Genomic DNA, 8641 nt, shown 5'->3' on the forward strand with positions numbered 1-8641 from the left:
TACTACTTCAACATACGTTCACATAGAGCCACCATTCAAACTTTAAAACGAAGACAAGACATTCAACTATTCAACTTGTATTTATCTTTTCAATATCTATTATACTTTTTCTTCAGTTCCAGTTTAAGTTTCATGATGTTTTTTCACCCGTTTCAGAGTTTATAATGGGTGTGTATGGGACGGAATGTTGGGGCTAGAGTGAGGCAGCTCAACTGCTAGAGTGAGAGGAGCAAAAAAAATAATCTTAAAATCTTTTTTAAAACTGCTGCTGTGTCCGCAGCGTTTGCTCTACAGGTATGATTTTACCCTCAAAACGTAGCCATGGCTGTCCTCTTTCATCCAATGTGTTTACTATTGTCCTAGGTGTTATGGTTCTTTCATAAATGTCACCAATGCACAGCCTCCTCCCTCCAACTCTTCCATAGACTCTAATGTTAAAATGGCTCAGAAGGTTCGTTTGAAAATCAGAAGAGCATGGTGTCTTTCCACTGTCACCACGTCCATATAATAAACTCCACAGACATGAAAACTGAGAATTTGGTAGACTAGACATTGCTGTCGCTCACAGTGAAAGAATTTTGTCAGTACGACTTTTACTTTTCATTTGGGAACGATTTGTTTCGGCCTGACTTTTCTGTTCATTTTAAGCAGCAAAAGTGAGGTGCATGTCTGTGTCCGTGTGTATGGAGCCATTGGGTGCGGTCACTATAGCAACCAGGCTCACACCTGCCTGCTTAACGAGCTCTCTCTGCCACTCTGCCAAAATTCATCTTAAACACTTCTCTTTCAACTGCTGCTGTGTCCACAGTGTTAAAGCCATCATTTTACCCTCAAAACGTCGCCATCGTTGTTCTTTTTCCAACATCTTGTCTTTCAAAGCTCAGAGATGTAAACTTTTTAAACTGTGTGGGTCCAAGTGGAGGGATCACATTTTAGTCATTCAGTGATTCAAAGAATATGACCTTTTAATATTCTTTCAGATGTTTTCTGACTCTAAATGTTCTTTTCTCATTTCTTAGGTTTTTCTAATTTACAATTAAAACATTTTCAGCTTTTTTCCAACTTCTTCTTCTGTGTAACCTTCAGCTTTTAGCAGTTCAGCACTTTTGTTTTCAGGTTAAATTCGGGGTTTTTTTTTTATCTCATTCAAAATTTTTAACTTAAATTCAGTAATTATTTCATTTCAATGCATACATTCAGATTCAAGCATTCACACTGCAGTTTCTTCTGAAAATGCACTTTCTAGTTAGTGTGAATGCTTGAAAAGCATTCACAGTATTGTTATTCTAATCTTTATTATTATTATATTTTATTTTTCCGTACGTTTTTTGAAAGCCTACTCCTTCAAAACCGTTCAACTTAGAAAAACCATTCAAACATCGTTAGATTCCTATTCTTTTGGACAACATTGCTTCTATTTTTCTCATTTTTAACATTTATATTTTTAATTTTATTCAACTTTATTCAACAAAAATTTATAATGTATTTCAATGGGGAGACCCTTCAAATCCTCATTCAACTTACTCATTTTTAAACTCTTACTACTTCCACATACATTGACATAGAGCCACCATTCAAACTTTAAAACGAAGACAAGACATTCAACTATTCAACTTGTATTTATCTTTTCAATATCTATTATACTTTTTCTTCAGTTCCAGTTTAAGTTTCATGATGTTTTTTTACCCGTTTCAGAGTTTATAATGGGTGTGTATGGGACGGAATGTTGGGGCTAGAGTGAGACAGCTCAACTGCTAGAGTGAGAGGAGCAAAAAAATTTATCTTAAAATCTTTTTTAAAACTGCTGCTGTGTCCGCAGCGTTTGCTCTACAGGTATGATTTTACCCTCAAAACGTAGCCATGGCTGTCCTCTTTCATCCAATGTGTTTACTATTGTACTAGGTGTTATGGTTCTTTCATAAATGTCACCAATGCACAGCCTCCTCCCTCCAACTCTTCCATAGACTCTAATGTTAAAATGGCTCAGAAGGTTCGTTTGAAAATCAGAAGAGCATGGTGTCTTTACACTGTCACCACGTCCATATAATAAACTCCACAGGCATGAAAACTGAGAATTTGGTAGACTAGACATGGCTGTCGCTCACGGTGAAAGAATTTTGTCAGTACGACATGTACTTTTAATTTGGGAACGATTTGTTTCGGCCTGACTTTTCTGTTCATTTTAAGCAGCAAAAGTGAGGTGCATGTCTGTGTCGTGTGTATGGAGCCATTGGGTGCAGTCACTATAGCAACCAGGCTCACACCTGCCTGCTTAACGAGCTCTCTCTGCCACTCTGCCAAGATTCATCTTAAACACTTCTCTTTCAACTGCTGCTGTGTCCTCAGTGTTAAAGCCATCATTTTACCCTCAAAACGTCGCCATCGTTGTTCTCTTTCCAACATCTTGTCTTTCAAAGCTCAGAGATGTCAACTTTTTAAACTGTGTGGATCCAAGTGGAGGGATCACATTTGAGTCATTCAGTGATTCAAAGAATATGACCTTTTAATATTCTTTCAGATGTTTTCTGACTCTAAATGTTCTTTTCTCATTTCTTAGGTTTTTCTAATTTACAATTAAAACATTTTCAGCTTTTTTCCAACTTCTTCTTCTGTGTAACCTTCAGCTTTTAGCAGTTCAGCACTGTTGTTTTCAGGTTAAATTCAGGTTGTTTTTTTTGTTTTTTTATCTCATTCAAAATTTTTAACTCAAAATTCAGCAATTAATTCATTTCAGTCCACATGTCTGTGTCCGTGTGTATGGAGCCCTTGGGTGCAGTCACTATAGCAACCAGGCTCACACCTGCCTGCTTAACGAGCTCTGTCTCTCACTCTGCCAAGATTAAATCAAAAATGTGTGTTACATCTAAGCAGTTGTAGTAAGATTAACTTTTTCAATAGGTACAATAAGACAGGTTTGACAGGCTTTTGCCACAGATTAACAGTATGTCAGTAGTTAATATAGGCTAACTGAATAGAGCCCTGAATTATTGCCCTGTTAAATTCAAGTTGATTGTGTATTGGTGGACTTGTCTTCTCCACACAGGTTTTTCATACCTCGGCAGTTTTAGTCAGTTGATGACTTTAAAATAATCTTTTCTGACTGGATAATTAAAGCTCACAGCATCTACCTGTCTGTAGTGTATTTTCCCACATTTTAAATAATCGAATCTCATTTAATGTCTCTGTTTTTAGTCTGTATAGTTTATCTCCCCACGAATACGCTCAAAGTAGTCTTAAAATAAAATCCATAAAACAGTTCAAGATGACATACTTTTTATTTGCTAATTTAATGCCAGTTGCCCTCTTTCCTGAGTATAAGCGAATGAGTGACATAAAGAGAAAAAGTACCAATTTGTATGCTGGTGAGTCTTGTGTATTTTTTTCTCTGTCTCTCTATGACAGAGAAATATATATGCTCATTATTGATGTTCAAACTGATGCTCAAATTTCCAAGCACCACCTGAACGCCTCATCAGTCTTTAACTAATCACTGCACCAACTGCCGTCATTCCGCTTTGCTCTCTGCTGTGGTAAGTACAATACACTCAGTACAGCACGGTTTTAATTTTATGATGGTAAAAATACATGTTTGACATTTAAACTCACATATCAAGTCTTTTTAAAGTTCAACAGAGTTCAAAGAATAAAGAAAGCAAAAAAAGAATAACCTTTGCTACCATTTATATAGGTTTATGACTTTTGCTGTTAGCAGCAGTGCTAACGCTAGCTTCAATGCTAATGCTAGCTATAGTGCTAACACTAGCCTTAGCAGTTGTTAACTGACAAAAAGAATATTCTTGTGATATTCCTGTGATATTTATTGGCGGTCAGTGAGACAAAAGTAACAAATGAGATTTATTATTGCCATTGTGCCTCAGTTTTAACAGTAAGAGTACTTTATGACTTTTGCTGTTAGTAGCAGTGCTAATGCTAGCTTCGATGCTAATGCTAGCATCAATGCTAACGCTAGCTATAGTGCCAACACTAGCCTTAGCAGTTTTTAACTGACAAAAAGAATATTCCTGTGATATTCCTGTGATATTTATTGGCGGTCAGTGAGACAAAAGTAACAAATGAGCTTTATTATTGCCATTGTGCCTCAGTTTTAACAGTAAGAGTGCTAGTTCTACCAGCAGTGCTAACACTAACTGAAGTGCTAATGCTAGCAGGAATGCTAGCGTTAGCAGCGATGCTAAGGCTAGTAACAGTCTAACAGTAGCCTTATATAAGTACTTAAATAAATACTTCAGTTAATTAGTTTGAATTATAAAATGGCTGCTGTATCAGCTGGTGTGCTATATTACTCTATAATTACCCTGCTGACTATAAGTTCAGTGTATCATGTCGTGTGGGCTTTGTTTTTTTGTTAGTCTGATAACACTGTACAGACAACTAACATGTTATTTCTTGTCTTACACTTTCAGGAACTTGACTCACATCTGTGCTTTGCCTGGTAGGTGTGCACATACTGTTAGAGAAGTACACCAAATTTTTAAAAAAAGAGTCTGACTAATATAAGCTTTAAAGTGATGGGTTCAAACTTTGTGCTAGACCTTTTAAACACATTTTTATAATAAATACACATAAGTTCAGCTTAACAATTGGGCTAAAATATTTTTTTCGTACATTTTTGCACATTACATGTGATTAGTTAACAATTCACTCAATCATATTTGTATTTAAAAATATTATTGCTGAGTTTAATTAAATATTTATTCTTTTAAAAAGTGCCAAATTGTGCAACTTTTTGCACATGGCAGCCGACAACAGTTTAGCTTGAATATTTGTTTTGTCCTTTTTCAGTAGTCACAATTAGTTCATACAATTACCATGTGATATAATTTTATTAAAATTATTTTTTTTTCTTGTTTTTTGTTCACAGTGTGCAGAAGAAGAACAAGGACCAGATCTCCAGTCTTCTATCTCACATCCCAACCCCCCAACCCCTCTATCTTCTGTCCTACTCCACCTGTTGTCTCTGCCTTCTTTCCATCTGTATTTCACCCTGTGGTTTGTGAGAAATTTTGCCAAACCAAGAATCTTATTGCGGTTTGATTTAAAGCCGTGTCTCTCCTGCTCTGTCTGTTCTCTCTGCTAAATTTTCTCTCTACCTGTTTTTCACTCTTTGGCTTGCTGCTGAAAAATGCACAAGCCAATAAAACAATAAAGAGTGCATATTTTGCCTCAACCTGAGAACAAACTGAACAAACAAAGAAAACTCTGCGGTTTGATTTAAAGCCGTGTCTCTCCTGCTCTGTCTGTTCTCTCTGCTAAATTTTCTCTCTACCTGTTTTTCACTCTTGGCTTGCTGCTGAAAAATGCCAAGCCATTAAAGCAATAAAGAGTGCATATTGCCTCTACCTGAGAACAAACTGAACAAATAAAGAAAACTCTAATTCACGGTTTGATTGTGATTTCCCAGCCGTGTTTCTCCCGCTCTGTCTGTTCTCTCTTCTAAATTTTCTCTCTAGCTGTTTTTCACTTTGCGCTTGCTGCTAAGTTGTGCCAAGCCAATAAAGAGAGTGCATATTATTCTCTCGACTGACAAACTGTCAAACAAACAAAGACATCTGTTTCTGAGAAATAAAAACTGAAATATAAAGACAAAGAAAACATCTCCTGCTCTGTGCCACTCTTATTTTATAAACATATTTTCTAAAGACTAAGAGAAACACTTGTGTAAAAATGCCAAGGAAGCAGAAAAAGTCACAAGCTGCAAAACAACGCTGGAAGAAGTTCCATGAGTTTCATGAAGTACCAACATGTGAACAAGCTGAGTGTGATTTTCCTCAGAGCTCTGCAGAAGACTTTGTGTCTGCAAAGACCAATGCTGATGGTGTCAAACAGGCAGGTCAACATGTTCCTGCACATGTACAACAGGTATCCTATGCAGATGCTGTAAAGATTGGATTGCAGCATGAATTTAATGATCATCAGGTAAACCATAGAGACCAACCTGAGGTGTCAAGTGCCCCACAGGTGGGTTATGCTGATATTGTAAAAAGAGGCCGTCACAGTGATGTGGCAGGACCATCTCATGCAGAAAGAGTGAACTTTGAAAACCAGCCCTCTGTTACACATATCTGTGCATCTCACAGCCAGGCTCATCCCAAATATGGAGACTCCAGAAACAAGCAGTGCACATGTAACTCACTCACATTTCTTGCTTTCCTTCATGAGAATGATAACATGACTACAGCTGACCTTAATCTGGTCTTGGATAAAGGTGATGTGATGTACAAAGAGGCCAAGAAAAGATTTCCTAAAAATATTCATTTGGCAACCGATGAGCTGCCAGACAAAGTTGATGCTCGCTGGTCTATGTATGATGTCGACATGACACAGCCTTCCCGGTATGGGACATTTGAAGAACCTCCAGAGGAGGCAGTAGATACCTTTCTCAGCTTAGAAGCAGGACTGAGCTGCCTGTTGTCAGATGTGCAGTATGCCTTATTGATTATGAGTGGATTGTGTATCGCAGTGTTCAGATCCACATCAGGCAAATATGGTTTCTTTGATCCACACTCCAGAACACCCAGTGGTCTTCCTCTACTACTACAGTCACGTAATCGTGGTACAGCAGTGATGCTGAAATTCACACTCCTCAGTGACATGATTAAGAGGATCCAAGATTCTTATGAAATGATGGAGATATCACCCTCTTGTAACTATGAACTGAAGCCTGTGCAGTTCTACAGTATGAGCACAGTCAACCTGAGTGATACTATCACAGACACAGTCTGCAGACCAACAGCTGCCACTGCTGTGGCATCTACTCACTCTGATACAACTGTTGATGAAGCAAACTCCTCTACTCCAAGGAGAAACACAACGACTGATCTGACTGAGAACATCTTTTGTCAAATGTCCATTTGTACGCCACCGGTGAAACAAAAAGAAGTCCACGTGACTCAGTTCACATCATATGAAGATCAGAATGAACCTCCTAATATACCAACTGAAGAACTATGCAGTGAATTAAGTTTCCTTCCATCAAGTGATGCTTTTTCATGTCAATCAAATGCTGCCATAACAAATGTTGCTGCCTGTGACCTTTCTGATATAGTTTTACAAAAAGTGAAAAAAGTTAATAAACAACAAAGGCAAAAAATGAGAAGAAGATTAATGGCATCAGAGAAACCCAGAAATCAGAGAAAAGAAAACCAAAAAAGGAAAGAACGACAAAAGTATGCTTCAAACAAAGAGTACAAAGAAAAGAAAAAGTCTTGCACAAGCGAGGCATATAAAAACAATCCTGAAGTCAGACAGAAAAAACAACAGTATATGAAAAGACGTTACTGTGAAAATGATGAATTCAGAAAGAAACAAAAACAATATGTTAAAAAACGTTTTTCTGAGAATGCTACAGTTAGAAAGAAACAACAACAATATATTAAAAGACGCTACTGTGAGAACGATGAATTCAGAAAGAAACAACAACAATATATTAAAAGACGCTACTGTGACAATGCTGAATTTAGACAAAAACAAAAAAACTATATCACTAAAAGGTATCAAGAAAACCCTGAATTCAGAGAGAGACAGAGATCTCGAGTGACTCAGCGTTATGCACGTGATGACGCATTCAGAGTAAGACACAGACAACTAATGAAACAACTAATGCGAGACAGGTATCAAAGTAATCTTGCCTTCAGGATTATGCACAATATGAGATGTGCAATGAAAATAAAAAGGAAATACAGATGGGTGAACAGACAAACCCAAGAGAGTGACAACAGTGTGATTAACGAGGCCATATCTGTGTTCAAATCACAAATCAAAGTTGGACCATCATGCCCATGTACTGTATGCTTCAAGGCTTCATTTCCAAACCAAGTACGACCCTGCAGAAGGTCAAATTATGTCAAAAACCCACATGTGGTTGCAACATGTTTGACAGGAAAGTTTGTTCATGTTTGTGATGAAAACTGCAGAAATGAGCAGTGCAATGTTCCCGATGAGAGAAAGAGAGAGTGGATTTGTCACACCTGCCACGATCATCTTAAAAATGGATCCATGCCAGCACTTGCTGTTGCCAATAAGTTGGATCTTGCTGATATTCCAGCTGAACTTTCTGATCTCAACATACTGGAGAGACATCTCATAGCCAAGTGCATACCATTTGCCAAGATCATTCCTCTTCCCAAAGGCAGACAAAGAGCAATTAGAGGAAATGTGGTCTGTGTCCCATCAGAGGTACAGGAAACTGTTGAAACACTACCTCGATTGAGAATTAATTCTCAGGTCATGAGAGTAAAATTGAAGAGACGCTTGTCTTACAAAGGTCATCAGCTGTTTCAGACTGTAAGCTGGTCTAAACTTGTGCAAGCACTGCATAAACTCAAGCAGATTCATCCACAGTATAAGGATGTGAGCATCAGAGATGATGCTGAGCTGTGTGATCCAACTCTTCCTGATGAAGATGATGAGGATGATGATGATGAAAACATGAATGAGGACGATTATGATGAGGCTGATTTAATGGAAATTGACAGCTGTGAGAAAAATGCACTGAGTGAAGCACAAAATATAAATGAACAGGACATTGACATGTTACCCTGTGATGGTGAACAATCGCATGAACAGATGAGAGATGATTCAGAGCAAGCAGATGGACTGACTAATGGTGGTTTTGCACTCG

General features: G+C 37.7%; 1 long non-coding RNA gene across 1 annotated transcript; it reads left to right on the forward strand.

The window, feature by feature from the left end:
- The first annotated feature begins 4172 nt into the window (after nt 1–4172).
- Nucleotides 4173–5615, forward strand: LOC309695960. The gene is made up of 2 exons (XR_014273269.1): nt 4173–4453; nt 4883–5615. It is a non-coding gene; the product is annotated as an uncharacterized lncRNA (long non-coding RNA).
- Nucleotides 5616–8641: the final 3026 nt, after the last annotated feature.

The sequence above is a fragment of the Aulonocara stuartgranti genome (genome assembly GCF_965226115.1).
Source record: "Aulonocara stuartgranti genome assembly, chromosome: 19".
In the NCBI taxonomy this organism is placed as follows: Eukaryota; Metazoa; Chordata; class Actinopteri; order Cichliformes; family Cichlidae; genus Aulonocara; species Aulonocara stuartgranti.